The sequence below is a fragment of the Amblyomma maculatum genome, chromosome 7 (genome assembly GCF_055883805.1).
Source record: "Amblyomma maculatum isolate TAMU_Amacu chromosome 7, ASM5588380v1, whole genome shotgun sequence".
Classification (NCBI taxonomy): domain Eukaryota; kingdom Metazoa; phylum Arthropoda; class Arachnida; order Ixodida; family Ixodidae; genus Amblyomma; species Amblyomma maculatum.
This window is the reverse complement of record NC_139350.1, coordinates 15,648,731-15,674,417: the sequence shown is the minus strand read 5'-3', so window position 1 is coordinate 15,674,417 and position 25,687 is coordinate 15,648,731. Positions and strand designations below refer to the sequence as shown.

The 25,687-nt window shown below is 47.2% G+C and overlaps 1 long non-coding RNA gene across 1 annotated transcript in view; it reads right to left on the bottom strand.

Annotated features, from left to right (window-relative positions):
• LOC146182744 (uncharacterized) overlaps positions 1-25,687 on the bottom strand; it is an 85,603-nt gene that overhangs the window by 45,218 nt on the left and 14,698 nt on the right. Inside the window, exon 2 of the long non-coding RNA XR_014708389.1 lies at positions 8,076-8,126. This is a non-coding gene — a long non-coding RNA (uncharacterized LOC146182744). The remainder of the gene's footprint in view (positions 1-8,075; positions 8,127-25,687) is intronic.

Genomic DNA, 25,687 nt, shown 5'->3' with positions numbered 1-25,687 from the left:
TTAGTCAAAACGTTTCAGCGTCTCAAGGTTTCGTTAATGCTTCCCGTACGTTCACTAGTATCGAGAGGTACAAGTGACGAAGTATATACCTCGAAGAACAGGACAGACATCTGTAAAATCACCGAATGGCGGCTCACTATCTGAGCAGTAAAAGCATGAAGCGTCCCTTCCGTAGTCCTCCCACAATTCCCTGTTTCGCTTGAGGTGTCCATTCCCTAGGTTCGAAGGCCTTTCTGTTCCCCCCTGCGTGATGCAGGTGGCCCCGCGGGCCGAAGGCGAGAAGACGCAGGGGCCCGTCTGATTGAGAGAGTCGAAAGAGACAAAGAGTTGTGAACGGTGATCCTTAGGGAGAGGGAGTTGAGGCCGAAAAGTAACCGAGAAATGCCAATCTAATTCTTCGTGCCAGTGTATACGATATCGTGGCGTTAGACGCACAAAGAAAAGGCGAACTTTCGACAAAGCGCGCATACGGAAGGCATCACCACAACCCGGACCGATTATTGAGCATCGATGCGCGCGCATCGAGGCACCATGGGCCCGATAAGAGACGTCTAGCGCGGCGGTCAACAAGGAGATACAGTGGGGAACAAATCTGCGGCACTCGTAGACGTCCTAACAGTGAACGAGTTATCGGTCACTAAGGAGCTTTGAGAAAAAAAACCGCTCAACTTTCATTATCCTAAAACGTGTAAAGACGTGAGCTCCTTGGCACTGGTAGCTGAAGGCCGCCTAGTTTTAACTCTTCAAAGTTGGTAATCCGTGTGCGCAACCATATCCGACCCAGCTCTGTAGAATGTTTATAAAACAGACTATTCCGAAAAGATAGCGAAATTTTAATCCGATATCAAGTTTGGGTTATCATATTCTAGTCAACGTGTTCCGTTTCTCCTTAGTTATTTTCTTAGTCATTGCGAAGCAAGTGGCGAGCAATTCACTCTGCTTCAGCGTGTCTATCTTATTGTTTTTTTTCTAAAACGCCCTGTACGGAGTGCAGCGCTGTGGCTAAGAAATTTATTCGGTCTTTCGCTATTCCTTTGTTATCAGCAAATGAGAAAACTCCCCTTCAGCAGACATTCGCACAATCCTGATTTAAGGCTTTGTGTTCGCTTTGTACGCATTGGTGTGCATAGTGTGCCAAAGGGCCAACTCAAGAGCTGGACATTTAAGATGGCAAGTTAGACAAATGAGAATGAGGCGCCGTGCAATGGAGGCAAAACGATGGAGGCAAAACCCTGGCGAGGCGACAGGGTTTCGTCGACCTGCGACACGCACCGATCGTGACAAGTGTTCACACCGCCAGGCGACTCGCGTAATAATATCTCTTTCACTGAACGATATTTGGAGAAAAAGCCAACTGTGGCGCCTTTCGCCCGCTTTCATGAGCTACAGAATTTGAAGTCGATCAGTTCGCACTGCGTTCAGTTATGTACGATTAGTGGAGAAGGTTTCACTACACTAGCTTTTTGAGCCGTCAGCGTCACGGGCGTTTCTCACCTTAAAGGAACCTTTAGAAATACTGCACCTTTCCCTTCTTATAAACTTGTTTGAAATTAAAGTTAAATGTTCACTATGCTAGGTATAGCCGGTCTTCGCGTGACACAAAATATGACCTTTAAGTAACCTTGACCTAATGAAGTGTGGGTGGTCACGATTCCGTGGTGTTGACCTGTAGTAAACTGCCTTTTTCATTCCCCAAAACCTTAAGTACCGAGGTATTCGACCGCCGGCGGCTGCGTTTCGATGAAGGCGAAACGGAGTGGCGTCCGTGTGCTGTGCGATGCCAGTGCACGTTGGAGATCCCCGGTGGTAGAAATTACTCTGTATCCCTCCAGCATGTCTCCCCTCTCCCTGTTTCCACTTTAGCTCCCCACCTTCTTTCCATCCCTTACGGCGCGGTTAAGGTGTCCACAAAACAAATATGACAAGTACGACGCCTTTGCTTTCATGTGAAGCAATTATAACAAAAATTATGAAAAGACCGCGGATTGAAAAGGCAGTGTTACAGAGGCCATCGCTGGAACACTCACAGCTTTCGCTCTATCGCGAGGTTCAAGTATTTGCCTAAACCCCCCCCCCCCAATTTTTTCAACAATGAAGATAATTGCGCGGTTATGTGCACAAACAAAAAATCGTGGATGACACGGGAAATTTTCACCGACTGGCTGCGCAAGCTAGACAGGAAATTCGCTGCACAAAACAGGAATGTTCTCATGTTCGTGGACAACTGTACAGCTCATTGTGACGTGAGTGGACTGACAGCAATCCGCTTGGCATTTTTGCCTAAAAACACGACTTCTGTGCTCCGGCCTATGGATCTTGGAGTTATTCAGAACTTAAAAACGCTTTACAGGTGCCACCTCCTAGAGAGACTTCTTTGTTTGGACAGTGGCAAGTCGTATGACATCGATTTGCTTGGAGCTGTCCACATGCTGGCATCATCGTGGAATACCGTCAAGCCGGAAACTATCAAAAATTGTTTCCGCAAGTGTGGCTTCGGTGATGCCCCAGAAGCATGCAGCGCGGAGGCAGTGGAGGCTATGTCTGATGATGACTCCATCGTGCTCGACCGTGGCTACGAAGCTTTGTCGGAGGGTGTCGCCTTTGAAGCTTACGTTGACGTTGACAACAGTGTGGAGACGTCTGGGCCCTTGAGTGATGAGGATATAATCGCGGCTGCATGTGCTCCACAGGGCTCACGGGTGGCGAACACGGCTGAAAGCAATGAAGAGTCCGACAAGGCGACGATCCGGTGCCACCCACTAGTGCATGTGAAGTAGCGTCGGCGCTCGATCTCACTGCACGATACTTCTCCGCCGATGAGAATTCGGATCCTGCACTGGAACTCTTGGGCAAGCTGCAGTCAATGCTTGTGGAGTCGCGGCACAAGAAACGCAAGCAAACGCACATTACCGATTATTTTTCCGTGTAAATAAACATGTCTTGAAGCTCGCTACTCACACGAATGCATTCCGGTTCTTGTTTGTGGCGCATGACTGACCGATTAGTCCCGTTCATTCGCCGTTGCGGCTCGATTGCAAACATTATCGGAATCACCCTTCGTAAACGTGCAGTAGCGCCTAGCCCTCTTTACTCATGGAAATGAGTCAACATGTGCGGTCGGCCAGCACGGTGGGCCACGATGGCGCTCATTCAAGCGCCCGACTGTTAATTCAAACTCCGCTTAATTCGAACAATTTTCTCGGCCCCTTCGAGTTTGATTTAACGAGCTTTAACTGTATTATAAGATGTTGCCAGAAAGAACACTTGCTTTTATTGGTGACCCATGCCACGGTGGCAAGCACAGTAAAGACCGGATACCGTTCTCATTGGCAGCAACACGTCTGGCAACGAGAAGCTTCCCATGCTTGTAATCGGGAAGTCGAAGAACCCGAGGTGTTTTAAAGGGGGAGGCTACCTTTGAATACCAACTTTTTTGTTTCTTGAGATAATTTATGACATTTGCAGGGTAGACTCAGGCACAGCCATTTGAATAACTGCAAAGTTTCATGCAGCTGCGCAGATTGGTACTTACGTTACAGAAGTATATCAGAATGGTTCACATGGGTTCCTTGTACTATGCCCGGGGAAATTGCAAAATGTGTTGGAACTATGAAATTCATTATGAAGGTTCCTGAATAGGTACCACAGGGCAAGACAGAGCCCTTTTTTTATTTTCACAGCTGAAAAAATTTAGCACTCCATTAAGGTTACTGCCACTAATTGGACTTGCATTAGCTTATTTTTGATTGTTCATTATTAATTCCAGAATCAATATTTAAAAAAAATGAGCTTGTCTTGTCCTCTGAAATTTGGTTAGGCACACAATAAAAAATACCAGGTGGGAATCCGATTAACGGTTCCAGAGATACTGCGGGAATAAGAAAACCATACCATGAAAAAAATTAAATCTGAGAAAATGGCCCTTGAAGTTTAAAACAGCATTTTCAAGTCTAAAGTTTGTTTTTCACTGCAGCACGTTGTGCCTCCACCTCCCCAATTCCCTCGGAAAGTGCATTTCCATGCGAACAGTGGACGACGCTGATGACGCGTTATCGCTTCCGATGACAGATGCGATACGGGAGGCTCAGATCACCGAGGTTGATATCGTCGGTACAGTAGGCACGCTTCAAATGCCGTTTCCTTACGTTGACGCGAAAGATATGCAGTTGGAAGTGGAAGCGCAGTCGGTCTAGTAGTGGTGCAGCAGAGGCAGCACTGATAGAAGCGTCTCCGCGACCGTTGGCAATGCGCTTCGCTAACTTCGCCATTCGGACGGAATTCACAGAACGACGACGTATGCAGTGTTTTGAACTCCTTAGCGCGCATCGTGGCCAACCGTACGACAATCCACAAGGTGCACGAAACCGTTCAAAACACGCCACCAGAATCCGTAACCAGCGATGATCACGGCGATCTTAAATATGGTGAAACATGAAGCGATTCAGCAAGCGCACAAAGAAAGCCAGCTCAGTAGGCAGCCGGACCAGACGACGCACCGGGAAGGAGCCACCGCGTCAGCGCGCGCAGCAGCCAATAGCAGTTGCACGATCCCCCGCGTTCTCACGGAGCGCGTACTTTGTCCAATCACAGCCCGAATTCGAGATGTGGGAAGTTCAACAATGCCTGTGAGGCCCCAATTACAAGCGAGCCACGCTTCTGCTACGCCGCGGACGCCGCCGGCGAAGGCAACATGGAAAAGGGCAAGCATTCACAAACAAAACAAGACGAAGATGGCGACGCTTAGTTCAGCGGCAGAGAAATGGCGTGCGCGAAGTTTGAGTACTTTTGCTGTTCGCTCGCGACTCTGGGGCTGCCGCGCCAAGTTGTATATATAATTTTAAACAGTTCTACGATGAATTAGGCATTTATAATTACAGAAAAGGTAGTTTATAATGTACTTTTTGAAAAGCCGACTTTTCCGCGTTTTTTCGACTTTCAAAGCCCGCGTCCCTCTTTAAAGGGGCATCGCTGCCAGTGTTGTAAGGAGCCAACAAAAAGACATGGGTCACACATCAGTTTGAGAATTACGTCCGCAGGTTGAACAGGAAGTTTGAAGTTCAGAACAGACGTGTCGTGCTCTTTGTTGACAACTGCGCCACTCATGGTCACATCAAGAATTTGAAAGGCTGTACAGCTGGAATTCATGCCGCCGCCCAACACGACTGCAATTCTCCAACCGATGAACCAAGGCATCATCCGCAATCTTAAACTTTTTTACTGTTCACGGGTACTAAACCACATGGTGTTGTGTGCGGAAAGCGGCAAGGGCTACAACGTTGACCTTCGGTCTGCTGTCGGAATGCTTGCAGATGCATGGAAAAACAGTGAAGGAAGACACGATTTGCAACTGTCTCACCACAGAGGCAGCAGACTTGCCTGAATGCGACAATGTGATTGACATGTGCCTGCCCATGTACGACGCGATCAATGACCTCCGCTCTACTGGGATTTCCATACAACCGGAAATAACTTTCAAACAGTTCGGCGACGCTGACAATGAGCTCTACTTCTGCGCAGAACTGACCGATGAGGAGCTAGTCCATCAGGTTGTGGAGGATTCGGAAGACTTAGATGTTGAGAATGAGGAGCCAACATCTGCGCCGCCTACGAGCGCCAAGTTGAAGCGAGCATTGCTCACGCTTTCATCGGTGTACAGCACTGACATGACTTGCTCAGATCGAGACGGATATGATCGCATGCAAGCGGAACGCCGTCCAAACAAGGATCGACAAGTTCTTTAAGACACTGCAGCAATAACGCCGGCTGCCGTGACGACACACGCATAATAAACAGGCTGTCGGCTGCAGAGTTTTTCAACAACTCTTTTTCATGCTTTGGTGTTTCACCAGCCTAATACCTCATCCTTGACTGTTTTGATCCCAGAAATATTTGTAAAATGGTACGTCTTTTTCATGCATTCGATTTTCGGACTGCCTGACTTTTCGGATGTTTTTGTGTTCCCTAGAGGGTTCGAAAAATCGGTCGTTGACTGTATTGTATTTGCTGTAAGGCTGCTGTTTTCATATTTTACTTGACTCCATTACTGCTTATGCTCCTGAAGAGCTGCAGTTTCCCTTTCCTCCAATATTACCACTAGTTCAGTACCTGTTTCTTCTTTCAAATAAATGTCCTCCATTCGTCTTCATCATTTCATCTTGAAATGTCCACCATTGAAAATTTTTGGGTACAACTCTACGTATACAGTTAAGGCAATATGTAATGAACCAAATAACCTCCATGCAGAAAATTGCTCGAAATTACGAAATTTTCAATTCCCCAACATCCCTCATAGAAGTGCCTCTCTTTTAAACCTCCATGTAACAAAAATATAGCGACAGTTCAAATCTACGTAGCGAACTTGCAGCACTGGTTATCTCTTACCTAGTGCTGACCTACTAAAAACATTGCTGATCCCCTTAAGTTTCATGACGATATTGTGAGAAATGCCTATGATTGTAACAAGCAACTGCAATGCACACAATGCATTACGCTTCAGTGTCAACCGCACAACTACTTTTCAACAACTGACTATATATACTTTGTCGTGTACGTGGCCAATACAGCATACTCCACTGCTTTCGCTTTTGGAATGTTGCATTACAATAGCTCTTACTCAAAAGCAGTGGAAAATAACAGGTCAGAGAAAAAATGTGCGGACTGAGCTGTGTGAGCCGATGCAGTCACATGGTTGTTTGTGAGATTCCGGTGTCAATACCTCTAATGGTGGTGGGCGAGAGAGAACATATGTGAAGACATAAGTGCCCCCTTGACCGGCAGCGGTGCAATCACACATGCACCCTACCTAGCCTGACGATGGTGCCTCCAGTAAACAGCTCTAGCCCATCTTGTAATATGCGCCGTACGAGCCGCTGTGCAAGCAGAGGCTGGCACCACAGTCGCGCCACGCCCAAAGCAAGATCACAAATGATCTCACTGCTTCTATAACCTCGAGTAATGGGGATTTAAAGTAAGCACTTCCGACGTGGATTTTCTCAGATTAGGTTCTTTATTTGGTTCCCATTTCGCATTATCATTTCGAGGCCTTATGCAAAAATGGCATATAAAAACAAACGTAATGAAAAATCACGGACATTTTACAATTTCATTAGCCAGTTTGACTGTAGTTCAAATTATACTGTGGTGGAAATGACTCTCGTTCTAATTACTACCTTTTAATTATGCACAATTCTATGGAACTTCAATGGACCAAGCCAAGCTGTCACTATTTGAATATTTGAGTTATTAATGAGTGAATTACCGAGACACCACTGTATTTAGCCCTTGTTAACAGCATCCTACCTAAGAAGCTTACACTATTATCTGTCATATTTTGCCACTGCACCTTGCTTGAAGAAAACTGTCTGTAGCCAAACCTGCCACCCTTCGTACCTCTAATCACAAGCTACTCTGAAATGGCCCAGAATCTTCCAGATCATCCTATCATCGCTCGTGGGGCAGAATATTTTCTCACTCTGGCCCCAATAGACTTGCGCAATGTGCGACAAGGAACAAATGAGATCCTCGTGACAGTGCTGTTGGTGCAAATCAGTTGCACAGACCTGCAAAGTTTGACAACAGCACAAACCATTTTGGTGCTATCATGTTGAAGGCCCTGTTAACGGGAAAATCCAGTGCCGGCATTGTCAGTAACAATCATGGGCACGGCTCTGGCTGATAGTATTTGGTGGTGGATGTCCGGACTGATCTGTTGTCGGGTTCTGTGACGTCACGAGATCACATGACATGGCCCATTTGGCAGAAGCTGCCTAATTTGGGCCTCTCTTTCAGATGACAGAACAAGATCAAAACCCAGCCTTCCAGGACCTCTGTATTCTGAGTCAGATACGTTGCCCTTAGGCCACACAGGCACCTTCATATGGCTTGGACAAGTGAACAAGTATATCTATGCCGGGCGGCCTTTCACAAACAACTGCAAGCTAAAGAGCTTGAGTGACATAACAGATGAAGAAATTAAGCAATTTAGTAGAAATTAAGCCATTTTGCAATCGGAAGAGCAGAAAAGTCTACTCAAGTTGCAAAAAAAATATATATATACAGAGGCATCAGTTCTTTACCTTGGGCTTGGAAATCTGGCTCTGCACTGCTTTCAGGCTCGGATGTGCTGCCTGCAGTTAAAAAAAAAGTGTTAACCAGAACAAGAGATGTAGGCAGCTTCTGTACAATAAACGAAAGGACCTTTTCCACACTGAGGTGAGAAAAAAAAAAATGAGGAAATGTCTTTTAGTACACCAGTGCCTTTGCAACAAAGAACAAAGGTGCATCTACCCTAAATTTGCAAGTGATAAATGCTCAAGGCATTTCCTCGATAAGGAAATTGTGTGGTATAGGTACATTATTCACTTCAACTTCAAACGAGTGAAAAAAAATGTGCCAATTATTTAAAAGTCTAAAAATTAAAAAGCCCACGCATTACAAAAAAAAACGTTCAGGTAAAAGCACAATTAACAAAGAGAGCACCAGCGCCAATAAGAATCTTTGTTTACAACAGGAACTTCTTGGAATTTTCAGAAAGAAATGGCTTGCGCACACCACATGGAGTGGCGCAATCCACAATGGCTTTCTTTAGTGGCTGACACAATAGCATTGCAGCTTCTTAATATGCGGCACTTCCCATAAGAAGGATTTATCGCATAAGATTACGAACACCAAGTGACGAGCATGGAGTTTCAGAGTACTGGAAAGACAGACGCAAAGGACGCACTCTTTGCAACTGGACTGGCAACAACCCTTTCAAATCAAGAAAAAAATTATAAGCACCTACAAAATTGTTGTTCAAAAAGGCGAGCAACTATATGTCAGCTGGCTGGCTAATACGTGCAACTAATAATAAACGTCTCCTCAAATGCCAGGATAAGCTCTGAAAACAAAACTATGCAGCCAGACTCTCACCCTAACGACAAAGGAATGCTGATAGAACACGTAGCTCACTTGACAGAGGTGTATGGGAAACAATGCAATACAAGCAGTTCAGTCCGGAGGAACAAGGAAGTCATGCCTTGACACGGTGCCACTACAGATAACCATCCGAATCAACCGATGCCAGGCCCAATTTGGATGAAAAATATGTGTAGGACTCCTAACAGAAGTCCATATTAAACATACTCCCAAATTAAAGGGGCTTGATTTAGTGAGGCTTTACTGCAGCAAATGGCCAGTGTAAATCAGTTTCTACTGCTGGCTTGGTTAATCATTGAGAAAAGGTAAAGAGTTCCTCACACAGGCGAGCCCAAATAGTATGTTAAGCCCTGATCAATTGATTGATGCATTTGCAGACACCACAACCTAGTACACGACCAAACCACAACAAAACCACAACAAAAAACCATGTGAAAAAATACACAGAGAGCAGTTGAATGCAGTTTTAAAGCGGAATTAGCGAATTTTGTGTAACAGTTGCGTTACTGACGACATTCGAGTACACACAACTGTCCTTGGGTAGGGAGACGAAGTGGAGCAGTTACCTCGCACATCTAAAGAAGAAGCTAAGTCGGATTAACCACGTTTTCACGGGATTAAGCACGTTTTCACGATGCCCACCGACAACAACACGTACAGGGCAGTTTAATGAAAAACAGTGTGCTACCTATAATAAGTACGCTCCATTAAAAAAAAAAACCTCAATTAAACAACAAATAGTTACAACTTGCCACTCTGTTCTTTAACAGCAGATGCCAGCGATGAGATACCGATCTTCAAGTATAGACTCTCTACACAGTCGGCCGGGCGGTTTTTCTCTGGAAGCATCTAGTTTCACTAACGTGCCGAGGGTTATCGCGATGCAAAATAGCCCGACTGGACATTTGCTTTAAGGCCATCGGAGGCACACTAAGGTTGGTATGTTGTCACGAAATCGGCGCACATTTTCATCAAGCCGGTACGGCGCGAGGCCCGCACGGCGTCGCGTGGAAGGCATGGAGAGAAAAGCCCCCTTCCCCGCGCGGGAGAGCGCGTAGCTTTGTACGCGTTGCCGTCACCCTCTTTCCCATTGCCCGGGGAGGACGGTGGTTCATCGGACTGGAATCAGCCAGAAATTTCCAGCATGTTCTATGGGACCTGGCCAATGGCGACGCGCGGCTCGACGGGAGGAAGAGAGAGCGCTATAACCAGCGAAGCTAAGTGTGTGTGCGCGCTAGCTTTGACTCGTGCTAACAAACAGACGCGGCGCGCCCTATTTAAAGAGACCGCGCCGTTTGATGAGTCAGTCAGTCAGTTCGTCAGTGTTTTGCGACGTGCTCGCCCGTGCTTCGACTGGACTCCCGGGGATCACCTGCTGCTGGCAAGCCCACGGACTTTCAAGGGAGTGGCGCTCGTCTCGTATGGCGGCCACATCGTGACTCTTGAGGCGTCGGACTGCAACAGTGCCCGGTGAACAATTTGGTGTTTGTTTATGTAACTCTCTCGTGTTTGATCTGTTGGAAAGCCTCTGTGTTATAGAATCATTCTGTATTTGCATGCTTAGCGTTTGTATTCTGTGAACCTCTCGCCTATGTATTTTAAATGATATTGTGTATTCCTTTGTATCGTCTCTTGCTGTGCATAAATTGTGTTTTGTTTGTTACTTCTGACTCCGATCCTTACTCTGGTTTGAACCGAAGACAGCTGGGCACCAAACGACCACCCCCTTCTGTCACTACAAGGTAGTTGAATTCCGGCTGAGCTTGCCACGCAGGTCGAGGGCATCTCCTTTGCGACCGGAACAGCTACCCCCACTCACTCTAAGGGTGTCTGGGAGTGTGCGCACCGTAAAGGGTGCATCGTTAATAATACCCCCTAATTATTAACGGGTGACAATTATTCTGACGTCCGCGACAGGACGTTTGGTGCATTCAAGCTCAGAGGACGGAGAATGAGTTAGAACAGTTTACGAAGAGGTCGTAAACAGTGTAGCAGCAGAGCGGTAGCGAGAGGTTGTGCCGCGCGGAAGCGTTTAGGCGAAGTTCGCTAAGCAGTGTTTAGGCTACACCCAGACGGTTCGCGCTTCAGATATGAGTCTGAAAGAGTTGGTGGAGACTGGCACCCAGCTGGGGTTGTCCGGTGCCGAACTGCGCAAATGGGTTAGCCAGAGAGAAAAAGAAGAAAGAGAGAGAGAAGAAAAGGAACGAGAGAGAGCAGAAAAAGAACGAGAGAGGGCTCGAAAGGAAGCCGAGGAAGAAAGAGAGAAGGCTCGAAAGGAGCGTAAGAGGAATTTCAGCGAGAAAAGGAATTACTTACTATGAAACTTCAGCTCCAAAACTCAGGGAACAACAACGGTTTAACTGAAGTGCATAGCTCCAGTGAAGGACATAGCAGCTTGCGGATAGACGCAAGTAAATTGATCCCGAAATACGACGAGAGAAGAGACGATCTCGACGTGTTCCTCTTGCGTTTTGAAAGGATCGCCATAAATGCAAATTGGACAGACAGTGAATGTGCTACCATCTTGAGCACTTGCCTTAGCGGCGAAGCATTAAGTGTGTTTGGAAGACTTCCTCCTGAGGATGCAGGCAGCTATAACAAAGTGAAAGCTGCATTACTTAAAAGGTTTAGATTTACGACGGATGGGTTTCGTGAGAAGTTCAGGACTGGAAAACCTATGGACGGTGAAACGGCAACACAGTATGTTGCGCGACTGAGTCATTATTTCGACCACTGGACTGAACTCTCAAAAATTAAACTACAGTATGGCGCACTTCGCGAACTCCTAATTAAGGAGCGATTCCTGGGCAGCTGTCACCTTGGTCTGTCGCTTTATTTAAAAGAAAGAAAAGCGAATACATTGGATGAAATGACGGATCTGGCAGACCAATATTTGGAAGCCCAGGGAGGCGAAAATTTGAGCAAAATTGTAAATTCTGAAACCCCTCGAAAGCCAGAATTTCGACAGACAAAACCTAGCGTAAAGTCACCCCCGAGGTGCTATCTCTGCGGACAACTAGGCCATTATGCACCTAACTGCCGCAAACTCGCAACCTACAATCCATCCTCGTGTTGGAAATGCGGACAGAAGGGCCACAAAGCAATGTCGTGTCCCGACGCTGACAAGGCAGCACCGCAGGCGGCATGCGCAAGGACTCCGACAGAGTCGGAATATCGCCTGGAGGAAGAAGATGCCGATGGCTTTGTTGAGCTTAAGAACGGCAGGAAAGTCCGCGTGGTGCATGACCTAGAGGAGGAGGAAGCAGAGACGGTTGTTAATCGGAAGGACAAGAAAATCCGGGTGGTGAACGCCGTAGTACATGCACAACCTGGATCTGCGGTGAATCGGATGCCGGTTTCGAGGGGAAAGATAAAAGGAAAATCAGTTTCTGTGCTACGAGATACAGGTAGCAGTGCCGTAATCGTTAGACGCAGTTTGATTCAGGAGAATGATCTGACTGGAGAGAAATGCCCTGTGAGGCTGATTGACGGCTCAATTCAGCTGCTACCCAAAGCAAAATTGGAAGTGCAGACGCAATACTATTCTGGAAAACTGACAGCCCTGTGCGTGGAACGCCCTATCTACGATTTGGTGTTGGGAAATATCAAGGGCGCCAAATTTCCCGAGGATCCTGATGTCACCCGTTAATAATTAGGGGGTATTATTAACGATGCGCCCTTAAAGGTGCGCACACTCCCAGACACCCTTTGAGTGAGTGGGGGTAGCTGTTCCGGTCGCAAAGGAGATGCCCTCGACCTGCGTGGCAAGCTCAGCCGGAATCCAACTACCTTGTAGTGACAGAAGGGGATGGTCGTTTGGTGCCCAGCTGTCGCCGGTTCAATACCAGAGTAAGGATCGGAGTCAGAAGAAACAAAACACAATTTATGCACAGCAAGAGACGATACAAAGGAATACACAAGATCGCTTGAAATACACAGACGAGAGGTTCACAGAATACAAACGCTAAGCATGCAACTACAGTATGATACAATAACAGAGAGGCTTTGCAACAGATCAAACACGAGAGAGTTACATAAACAAACACCAAATTGTTCACCGGGCACTGTTGCAATCCGACGCCTCAAGAGTCACGATGTGGCCGCCATACGAGACGAGCGCCGCTCCCTTGAAAGTCCGTGGGCTTGCCAGCAGCGGGTTATCCCCGGGAGTCCAGCCGAAACACAGGCGAGCACGTTGCAAAACACTTGACGAACTGACTGACTGACTGACTACTCAACAAGCGGCGCGGTCGCTTTAAATAGGGCGCGCCGCGTTTGTTTGTTAACACGCGCCAAAGCTAGCGCGCACACACACATAGCTTCACTGGTTATAGCTCCCTCTTCTCCTCCAGTCGAGCCGCGCGTCGTCATTGGCCAGGTCCCACAGAACTTTCTCGAAGGGCCTGGCACATTCCAGGCCGATGAGCCACCGTCCTCCCCGGGCAATGGGAAAGAGGGTCACGGCAGCGCGTACAAAGCTACGCGCTCTCCCGCGCGGGGAAGGGGCTTTTCTCTCCATGCTCTCCACGCGACGCCGCGCGCGCCTAGCGCTGTACCGGCTTGATGAAAATGGGCGCCGATTTCGTGACACTGCCCCTCCCTTAAAGAATATTGTCCCACAATATTCACAATAACCACGAACATCGCGCGCACATGCATGCGCTCACAAGTATATGGGGCAAATGTCCACAACACACACATTGCACAGATTTCACAAACTGTAATAACACATTACAAAATTCACACATCAATGCTATGAAATTCACAAACATAGCACTACACTGTTGTCGGATACACGTAAGAATCAACAACACACAGCTCTTCAAATGCGAAGCGCACATACCCAAGGCATGCTTTCGCCTATATTTCCACAAACGGCTTGTGGCTCTTCCTTCGAACAGGTGAGCCCCTCTCAAACTACCTAGCGCGCCAGTTCTCTTTCTTACGAAGCACTGGTACTTCTTTCTCACGCGTGTCCTGCTTTTCTTCCTCATTCGCGTTTTGATCTTCCTTATATTGTCTGTTTGCCGATCAGAAGTAGTTTGGCCCTTGTATCTGAGGCCCCCAACAGTACGCTCGCGGAGAGAAATGTCGCCTGCAGGCCTAATATTATTCCGTGCCGGCCGCCCAGTTTCTTCTCTGTTTGAGCTGTTCTCCTTGCGCTTCAAGTCCTTCAGTAAGTTCTTCCTTTTCTTTCTTCTTGACTTTTCCGGCTCCATTTCACCTGACTTGGCAGGTCTGAAGTTGTTTCTTTTCATTTTCACTTTTATTCGCACCTTTGTCCGAGGAACGTTTGATCCGGTTTTACCCGCATAATCAGAACATTGCTGTCTGAAAGGAGCGTCTTTTTGAGAACTTTGTTCTCCCTCAATCCTTTTCATTTTCTTTCTTTTCTTTGCGATCTTAAGTCGTACCTTCTCAAAGCAGGACTCATTTTCAACTAGGGACTCATTATCCTCACTTTTGGTTACCTCCTGTTCCTTAAAATGTTTCTTGAAACTTTTCATTGCAGTGCAGTCTTCGCTTTCTTCCATTTCTGAATCCTCAAGGTTAGGATCTGCACTGCCACCTTCATCCCAGCTTTCGTGCTCACTGCAATTTGAAGTCTCCTCATCCCGGTCACTCATGCACTCAGCCATGGTGTCATTTAATGAGGAGCTACAATCCTGCCCTTCTTCATCTTCAGGCTTTGAAAACACCGAGGTTTCTGGCTCGACATCTGCCGTTGCAGCTTCTCTGCAACCTGTCGTCTTGGAGGGCACAATCTCATTTTTCTGAGAATTCTGAACTCCAGTTCGGTCATCTGAAGTTTCTGTTGCAGGAACACGCTGATCCACAACCTCATTCTGGCTGCTGGAGCCAGTTTCTACAGTACCTGTGGTTGTCAATGTATCGCTTGTTTCGCTGTACTTTCTAATATAAGGAAAGGTAACCTCCGGAGGCTCGGAAATACCTTTCAAACGCCGAACTTCAGCCAGCTTTTTGAGAAGGATCTCTCTCTCTTTTAAGAATTCTTTTTCCTTTTCTGCCTGCTTCCTCAGCCATTCTTTTTCTCTTTCGGCTCTGTTCCTGAGCCATTCCTTTTCTCTTTCTTCTTCTTGTCTCTTTGCCTCTGCTTGTTTCCTCAGCCATTCTCTCTCTCGTTCTTCTCTTTGCCTCTCTCTTTCTTTCTCAGCCTCTTCTCTTTCCTTCTTAGCTTGTTCTAGAACCTCTCTTTCTTTTCGGTCCACCCATTCTCGCAGTTCAGCTCCTTTTAGACCTTTCTCTAGGCCCAACGCAATAATCTCCTTGAGATTCATCTTCAATCTGAACTGCCTAATGCTGACACATAGCACTCTCAATGGACCTCACACAACCGCTTCAGCGCGGTACCTCTCGTTATCGCTCTGCTGTTACACTGTTTACGACCTCTTCGTAAACTTTTCCAACTCTTTCTCCGTCCTCTGAGCTTGAATGCACCAAACGTCCTGTCGCGGACGCCAGAATAATTGTCACCCGTTAATAATTAGGGGGTATTATTAACGATGCGCCCTTAAAGGTGCGCACACTCCCAGACACCCTTTGAGTGAGTGGGGGTAGCTGTTCCGGTCGCAAAGGAGATGCCCTCGACCTGCGTGGCAAGCTCAGCCGGAATCCAACTACCTTGTAGTGACAGAAGGGGATGGTCGTTTGGTGCCCAGCTGTCGCCGGTTCAATACCAGAGTAAGGATCGGAGTCAGAAGAAACAAAACACAATTTATGCACAGCAAGAGACGATACAAAGGAATACACAAGATCGCTTGAAATACACAGACGAGAGGTTCACAGAATACAAACGCTAAGCATGCAACTACAGTATGATACAATAACAGAGAGGCTTTGCAACAGATCAAACACGAGAGAGTTACATAAACAAACACCAAATTGTTCACCGGGCACTGTTGCAATCCGACGCCTCAAGAGTCACGATGTGGCCGCCATACGAGACGAGCGCCGCTCCCTTGAAAGTCCGTGGGCTTGCCAGCAGCGGGTTATCCCCGGGAGTCCAGCCGAAACACAGGCGAGCACGTTGCAAAACACTTGACGAACTGACTGACTGACTGACTACTCAACAAGCGGCGCGGTCGCTTTAAATAGGGCGCGCCGCGTTTGTTTGTTAACACGCGCCAAAGCTAGCGCGCACACACACATAGCTTCACTGGTTATAGCTCCCTCTTCTCCTCCAGTCGAGCCGCGCGTCGTCATTGGCCAGGTCCCACAGAACTTTCTCGAAGGGCCTGGCACATTCCAGGCCGATGAGCCACCGTCCTCCCCGGGCAATGGGAAAGAGGGTCACGGCAGCGCGTACAAAGCTACGCGCTCTCCCGCGCGGGGAAGGGGCTTTTCTCTCCATGCTCTCCACGCGACGCCGCGCGCGCCTAGCGCTGTACCGGCTTGATGAAAATGGGCGCCGATTTCGTGACACCTGATCAAAGTCCCGCGCCTGTGCGCTGCAAGGAATCTAAAAAGAAAAAGGCAGGGCGAGGAAAGCAAGGCCATGAGAAGCCGGAAGAAAAGACTCAAGACATGAAGAAACAAAAGGAAGCCTCTCAGGAGGAAACCGAAAAGAAAGAGACAACACAGGAAATAAAGTCAGGAATGCCTAGGCCGTCGCTGATGCAGGTAGCCCAAGTGTTTGTCCTACTCATGGGGGCGTTACTTGGGATATTTCACCTTCAGCGGAAGGAATACCGGTGCCTAGGAAAGAGCACTACAGTGATTCTTTTTGTTGGTCTGTGCACGTTGGCACAGGTTCCCGTGTATCTGTCGGCGCTACTGGTTGTAGGGGCAATTATCGGCACACATTGGTTGAGTGATTTGCAAGAGGATAAGTCATGCCTCTGGGAATTTTCAGTAGCCCGATCGGGGAACATAGAAGTGTCTCAAATGCGAGAGCCTAGAGCGAAGGCAGAATCCCTGGCGGACAGAAGCGTGTCACGCACTGATCGCGGGTTGTAATTACGCTCGGAATTTAGGTTTGTGCGCTTCGCATTTGAAGAGCTGCGTGTTGTTGATTCCTATGTGTATCTGACGACAGCGTGGTGCTATGTTTGTGAACATCATGGCATTGATGTGTGAATTTTGTAATGTGTTATTACGGTGTGTGAAATTTGTGCAATGTGTGGACATTTGCCCCATATATTTGTGAGCGCATGCATGTGCGCGCGATGTTCGTGGTTGTTCTGAATATTGTGAGACAATATTCTTTAAGGGAGGGGCAGTGTCACGAAATCGGCGCACATTTTCATCAAGCCGGAACGGCGCGAGGCCCGCACGGCGTCGCGTGGAAGGCATGGAGAGAAAAGCCCCCTTCCCCGCGCGGGAGAGCGCGTAGCTTTGTACGCATTGCCGTCACCCTCTTTCCCATTGCCCGGGGAGGACGGTGGTTCATCGGACTGGAATCAGCCAGAAATTTCCAGCATGTTCTATGGGACCTGGCCAATGGCGACGCGCGGCTCGACGGGAGGAAGAGAGAGCGCTATAACCAGCGAAGCTAAGTGTGTGTGCGCGCTAGCTTTGACTCGTGCTAACAAACAGACGCGGCGCGCCCTATTTAAAGAGACCGCGCCATTTGATGAGTCAGTCAGTCAGTTCGTCAGTGTTTTGCGACGTGCTCGCCCGTGCTTCGACTGGACTCCCGGGGATCACCCGCTGCTGGCAAGCCCACAGACTTTCAAGGGAGCGGCGCTCGTCTCGTATGGCGGCCACATCGTGACTCTTGAGGCGTCGGACTGCAACAGTGCCCGGTGAACAATTTGGTGTTTGTTTATGTAACTCTCTCGTGTTTGATCTGTTGGAAAGCCTCTGTGTTATAGAATCATTCTGTATTTGCATGCTTAGCGTTTGTATTCTGTGAACCTCTCGTCTATGTATTTCAAGTAATATTGTGTATTCCTTTGTATCGTCTCTTGCTGTGCATAAATTGTGTTTTGTTTGTTACTTCTGACTCCGATCCTTACTCTGGTTTGAACCGGCGACAGCTGGGCACCAAACGACCACCCCCTTCTGTCACTACAAGGTAGTTGAATTCCGGCTGAGCTTGCCACGCAGGTCGAGGGCATCTCCTTTGCGACCGGAACAGCTACCCCCACTCACTCTAAGGGTGTCTGGGAGTGTGCGCACCGTTAAGGGCGCATCGTTAATAATACCCCCTAATTATTAACGGGTGACATATGTATCAATAGATTACCTCCATTTTTATGACAAACCATTTTAAAGGCCCACTGTCCACCCTCCGATTTTCTTTCCAGTAACTGTGTGACTTTGCCCCCAGAACGAGGGTCCGCAAAATGTTTTTGAAAAGAGTAACCAATAACGCAGTTACTACTGCAATCACCCGATTCTGTTATGTTTTTCTCCTCCCGTTTCTTCGCAAAGGCTTTTCACTCTCCTCCCCGGTCGTCTAGCCTCCGCAAGACAAATTCCCCTTCCTCCTCCACGTTTGACTGGAGGTCGGGCGTGGCACTACGCGTGCGCGGAAAAAAAAAAAAAAAAAAAAAAACGGGCGAGGGAGCGCGCTCCGCTCGATGCAATCCGGCCGTGGCGAGGGAAAAGCGCGCAGCGAGCGGTAAACATCCATTCTTCACCCTCAGACAGAGAGACGGACCAATGGTCGTCGTTTTCGACTAAGACGTCATAGCTGTGGCTCGACGGGCCAGCGCAGAGAACGGGAAGCTGGCTTCCCAAAGAACACGAGAGAGCTTTAATTTGTATTTTCGCTGCTTTGCGGCGTGCGTCACTGTAGTATTTTGCACAGATTATCTCCAGTACCTGATCGAAACACTGAGATCCTTTGCTTAAAAGGTCCTTCCCTGGACAGTGGCCATATAAAGGGGCACTGTAGAATCTCCGTTGATACTGCTGGCCATTTACTCACACTACCATTCTACGGCCATACATTACAGAATGTTGAGGATCGGCTGAACAGTTATGAACCCAACCTGGAGTGTCTATTTACCTGGAATCTCTTTTTTCTGGTGAGTTGCATTCTTCAAGACATTTGCCTGTTACGCTCTAAACATGCACAAAAGGAAGCAGGAAACTGACGTACATAAGACAAGCGCACACTGACAACTATGGTTTATTCATAACAGCATACCTGCCAACCTAGCAAGATGAAAATTCGGGAAAGTGCCGCGGCAGCGACGAGAGGGGGGGCTTTTTGTTTTTAGTTTAACAATTCGAAAATTATTCAGGCTGAAACATCAGAATGAGATGAGAGTGGCAGCCCACTAGTTTATTTTGAACTTATCTCTGTATTTATAGGCTCGCGAAAGCCCCTGGATTCCTGCTGCTTGCAGTGGAAGGGGGGCCAACTTTACTTGTGAAGTGACTTGGCAGTCACAGACTTCGCACGCTTCAAGAACATGTCAGAATACGTCCGCTCAAAACAACGTCTGGTTTGATGACCCTTTACCATGAGGAGGTCACCAAGAGCCTTGTTGGAAAGCGAAGTCCAGAATTCAGTTCTTGTCTTCCTAACCATCCTGAAGATCCACTCACATTCAGCAATGCTGCGTGGAATGGCAAGTAGTTGCAGCCTCACCTTTGCCAATCTGCCAAACTTCACTCTTCCATCAATGCTAGTTGTACTTCCCACTTCTGACCACTGAATATCAACCCTCTCTTTATTTAAGATCTCTTCAGGAACATCATATGCCTGTAGTTCTGCAAATTCTACTGCCAGGGCATCCAAGGCCACTTCCCGCAACTCGTTCTTCTCCTGGGACAGAAGTTGCAGGCAAGACTCAATGAAGAAGCCAAGGCTCTTGAAGGATGTGCTGCTAAAAAAATTCAAATTGGCGACTTCTGCTTTCTTCAAGGCTTCATCTTGTGCTTTATGTAGTTACATGCCTTAACAAAGTACTGTCGAACAGCAGAAAAGAACTGCTCTTTGTCACTGGTAGGCAGACTCTCTACAACAGATGATATGCGGCTCCCAAGGAACAGATCTTCATTGGCTTTTTGATTCATTATACCTTGGTAGGCAACCTCCAGTGGTGAAGCACAGGCCTTCGTGGAAGAGGGATTGACCCCTTGGGAGCTGCATAAAGAGAGACTGGAGTTGGTCAGCTTGAGGTGTCTGGGGTTGAAGTTGGCAGTTGACTTTTTCGAAAACAGGGATCCCACACTTCAAGAAAAGGCCATATGCCAAGCTGACGTCAGAGGACAGGAATAAAACAGCCGTTCTTCACGGGTAAAGCTGGCATGTCCTGTACCCTCGAATGAAAGTTTCACTCTCTTTGCTGGGGTTGCATCTACCTTGCCTCTTGGCTCCTTCAGTTTTCGGCGATCTTGCTCAACTTCATCATGCTTATCTTCTCCCAAAACTGTAGCTCTCTTGGGGATCTGATACGACCCTAGAAAAGATGGACGCTGCTGGTTTTTTGGCTTTGTCTCATTCAGACAGAAGCTTACCAAAGGCTGCCACGGCTCCAGCAATCTGGTCAGGCACTTTCCCAGCGATAGCCGCTGCGTTGGCACATGCTTCAAAATCTTGCTCACCTCTGTGTAGTGCATTTCTTGAAATTCGATGAGCCAGTCTTTTCGCTTGGCGCTCTTCTCGAGGAAGTAGCAGATGTCCACGAGCACCTCGTCGAATTTTGTAGGTAAAAGGCAGCTCCTTTCTCGGTCGCAAGATTGATGAGGTGGCATGGGCAGCCAACGATTAGCAAGCTCTCATGAGCTTCTTTTAGCACAGCTGCCACACGCCGCTCATTTTCCCAATCATAACATCCGCGTTGTCAGCGCAAAATGGAATGCAGTTCTCCATGGGTATAACTTCGCTGTTATATCTGGATTTCTCTGAAGCATTTGATCGTGTATCCCACCTATGTCTTTTAGCCATGCTTTCATGCTCGTGCCTTGATCCCCTGATATTAAATTCGATTCGCTGCTAACTGATCGCTCTCAATTCATTGTTATCGAAAATAACCATTCACCCACAACAAAAGTCTTCTCTGGTGTCTCGCATGGCTAGGTGCTTTTATTTTTAATCTTCATAAACGATCTTCCCTCCGACATTTCATCGACAATTCATCTTTTCGCAGATGACTGCATCCTGTACCACCGCATAACTTCCAATATAGATCAGGAATTGCTCCAAAGCGACCTAAACATAAATGAAAGCTGGTGTTCCACATGGCTAATGATGCTCAACATAACAAAGTGCAAATTCATGCAGGTAACATGCAAACGAATTACCATAAACTACGCATATTCTCTGAATTCAACCAACCTCCGCCAAACCGAATCAGACCGGTACCTTGGAATCCATATCACGAACAACCTCACCTAGTCCGACCACATCATAAAGATTGCTGCTGATGCATCGAAAACACAGCTTTATCAGACGTCACCTCAATTTTTCCCCTTATTCCATTTGCAGCCTAGCATACAAAACTTTCGTCCATAGCAAACTAGAATTTGCATCCCCAATTCTGAACCCACGTCAAGCCTATTTAATTAAAAGTCTAGAAGCCGTCCAAAACCGCACAGCCCGCTTTATTTCCTCCATTTATGACACCTGCTCTGGCTTTACCAGTATAAAATTATCTTTCTACATTGAGCCTCTTGCGCAAAGGCATAAAATTGGCCGTTTATCATTGTTTTATAAACTGTACTATTGTTTTCCTTCCCTTCGAGACTCCCTTTTGCTCCCTCCTGTCCGAACATTGCATCATCTTTTCAACTCTATGAGCAATTTAAGACTCCAGGGCTGCTCAATAACATTTAACAAGTCATTCCTGCCTCTTGTCATTGAAGAATGAAATTCATTACCCGAATGTATTGTAATTGAAAGAGATGCTTCTAAAGTCCGGAAAATGCTGTCTTTACACTTACAGTCCTCATGTGGTAACTGTTGCCTTTCCATTTTGTCAATGTATGATTCACTGTACCTGTCTGCTTGATTGATACACATGTATTTTTTTTCCCCTTTGCATTGAAGCCTGCCTTACATCGATTGTTTCACCTATTCTGTTTACTTTGACTTAAAATGTTATATCTTAAAATGATTCCCCCCCCCCCTTATGTAATACCCCTCTTAGGGTCTTTAAGGAGGGGCACGGCTCATTGAGACGAAAAAATCGCGAAAAAATCATTTTTTGAAACTGACATTTTCAGAATCTGTAGCTATTATTCCTTTAATTCACCAGGTTTTATATCTCGTGGTGCAGTATGTGGGCCACATAATCAATTTATAGCATCACTGTCAGCTGAAATCCGCAAAAAAAAAAAAAAAGTTTTTTTTTCCGAGGCGCGTAGGTCGTTTTCTACACGCGCGATCGCAGCCATCTTGGTCTCGTTGGAAAGAGCGGCTTTTCTTTTCCCATTTCCCACCACAAGTGCCTTCGCCGGCCTACTGGTGACATTGAAATCCAAGCATAAAAAAAGTCCAAACGCGCGGTTCTATTCGTCGAGCTAGCACACGTGATTGAAAAGCGTGCTGTGATTGGCCGCGCAAAGTTCCCGTCGTCTGCTCCTCCGCAGGCAACGCGTCTCTTCTTGTTCAGTCGTAGGGTTGTGACGAGTGCGGCACGATGTCGGAAGCAATGCCGAAGTTTGCCACGAGTCAAAAGTTTGGCAAAAAGAAGAAACGATCGGCCTACAACTTCAAGAAGCGCTCAGTTCCTTCGGCCGGCGTCGAGAATAGTCCGCTGCCAAAAGCAAGTGATGCCGAAGCCACGGACAGTACCGAAGTGGACTTAGCCTAACCGGATCGCCAACGAGTGAATGCATTCCGGACAGCAGCCGCATTCGGCGCGACACCGAAATACTGCAGCGTACGGAGTTGTTGCAGGAAGAAATGGAAGCCCAAGAAAAGCTACAAGTTCTTTCTTCAACACCGGCCACCAAGCGAAAGATGGATTTTTTCACTCGCACTGACGATGTTGCGGCCGCGCCATCAGACATCGAGACGGGCTTCGTTATCAGTTTGGACTCAATGAATGCACTGATGTCGTTTGTAAAGTGCAAGGTGTGCGGCGGTAGCGTCACGGTAGGGAAAGGTGAACGTGAATATGGCCTCGCCATAAAGATTATTATCAAGTATGTGTGCTGTGGTGGTGTTGCGTCGGCGTGGAGCTCGCCCCGTGTGAACGGAAAAAAGAAGTGCAACCCATTCGTTGTGAACGACCTTGCTGCGCACGCGATGCAAGCCACCGGGAATCGAGAAACGGCACTTAATGACGTTTTTGCGACCATGAACATTTCACACCGTGGCCTCCACAACAAAACGTGGCAAAGGTATGTGAAGAAGAAGCTGGCACCCGCAGCAGCAAACGTCTCTGTGCACGCAATTGGTCCGGGATCTAAACGATAAATTGCAGGTTGCAAATCCCGGAAACATTGCTGTGTCATACGACGGTTCCTGGATGACGTGCGGCCACTCGTCCCATATCGGCGCCGGCACAGTCATCGAGCTGTTTACAGGATTAGTTTTCGATTACGTGGTCCCAAGTAATTTTTGCACTTGTTACGAGCGTGCCCCAAGCAAGGATGACCCGGCATACAAGGCTTGGAAGGAGACCCATGCATGCCAGAAAAACACCACCAAGAAGGCTGGTGAAATGGAAGTTGAGGCTGCTCTCAGCCTCTTCCAGAGATCACTGCAACAGCACAACCTGAGATACGCCACCCTACTCTCAGATGGTGACAGACCACCGCCGAGCAGTGGCACCTGCAAACAAGTGCAAGACCACTGCGGACATGCAGCACGCTTTCAAAAACCACCATTTGGTGGCCATAGTCACTCTGACTACATCCCTGGTGCCTTCTAGTCACTTACATTGCAAAATATTGCAATATTTTCTCGACATTTTTCATTAAAAGAGAGCCAATCTCTTTTTTCTCGTTTTCTCAAAACACCGATTCTTGACTTCTTGCTTATATGCAGAAGTGATATCTCTGCCTTAAATGGAGGTAGAACCATATTTTTTGCTGTGGCATGTAGCTAAAAGTGCAAAGCACACATTGTTAGGAGCAGATTTTGCAATTTACGCTTTAAAAATTAAAAAATTTTGCTCTAGGTCAGACAGTAGGGCACCCACATTTGAATGGTGGACTTTGAAATGCTACAACATCGCTAATATTTGTTTTATCAAAAACATGCTCCTAACACTGTATGCATTATGCTTTCTAGTACCTCGCAAAGTGTCAATATGAATTATTTTTAGTGTGGTTACTTTTTTCATTGTTTCTGCAAATTGTGAACAATTAATTTCATCTATCTTTTAGGCTAATTGGCCAATTGGAAAAATAGTTGCATATTTGAAATCAGCGCAAGAAACTGAATCAGACTACCTAGTTTTATCAAGTTTGGTCGCAAATTAAGAAATATAGCTTTAAGAGCCATGTCCTCCCTTAAGGGGTCAATAAATGATGATGATGGCTTGAGCGCATCTAGAACGAGGTTCCTAATTTTCCACTAGATGGCCTCTCCATGGAGTTCTTGCAAACAAAGCAATCGGCTTTCGACATGCTGCGATTCCTCTACGCAGTAAGTTGCCATGATGGAATACATTTGCGACGTGCTATCGTTGCTTCCCTCCGCAGTGATTGCGAAAGCACGGCGTTTAAGAGACTCCAGCATTGAGCTTCTGGCTTCCGCAGCCATTTCCCAAATGATGGCAGTTGCTTTGGTACGTCCGCATCCATAGCACTTTGCGTCGTCACTTTTCGGGAACATTTTCCGAAATAAAAGTCCCGCATGATCACTCACGCTTAGCGGCAGGCTGTGTTCGACAAGAAATCTTGTGAACAGGCACACTGCACGGATCACACTGTCTTCGCTATTGTTTTGGAAGAAACTGCGGATAGTGCCCTGCCCTTCTGCAGCACAAGCATAGTTCTTATGCTTTTGTGAAGCGATGTGTACCTTGATGTCGTTCTTGCTGCCATGCGCAACGCTCACATCACAGGCGCACATGGTACAGAACCCATATTTGTCACCTTTTCGTGAACTGTCAAATCACAGAAATTCCGTCGTGTACGATTTCTGAAATACTTGCAAGTACTTCTTGGTTTTCAAAAGCGCCATCGATTGTTCCAACCCGGGGAAACAACAAAGAGTCGCTCGGCGTTCCGCACTTCACTCTTCAATCGACGACCTTAGCAAGCCAACTGAAGACTAGCACGGCTAGCGTACACACGACCCACGATCATATAAAGACTGGATTGCTAAATATGGGAGCCAGCCCAAGACGAGCCAATCCGGAAAATCCAATATGGCAGTGCCCGTCAGTTGCTCACGTTCCCCGGCAGCCACTACCTCGACTCAAGGTGCATGGTGGCTACCAACTGCTCTCTCGCTGCTTTCTGGCATGGTTTTATAATAGGACATTATAGAACTATAGCTTGGCTATAGCGCAAATATATATATGAAAAGAAAAACACGCTGGGTAATGGCGGCACGGCCACTTTTCGGGAGATTTGAGGTTGCGTCCGTACAATCGGGAGATGTAATCAAAATTCGAAAGACTCCAGGACATTTCGAGAGAGTTGGCAGGTATGCAACAGGGTTACAATTGCAACAGTCCACGCGCACCCTCTAATAAAAGAAATCCCGCAGTCTCACTGCACAGGCAGTTTTGCATCCCCACACACCTCCATCCCTGTATTAGCTTAGGAATTAGGAATGAAGAAATCAGAAATTAGATATCGCAGAAAGAAAACTTAGTTAAGGGGACACATCCGTCTTAAAACTTTTTTCTTTATTTATGGGTTAATCTGGTTGAAACTTGAACGGTTAATA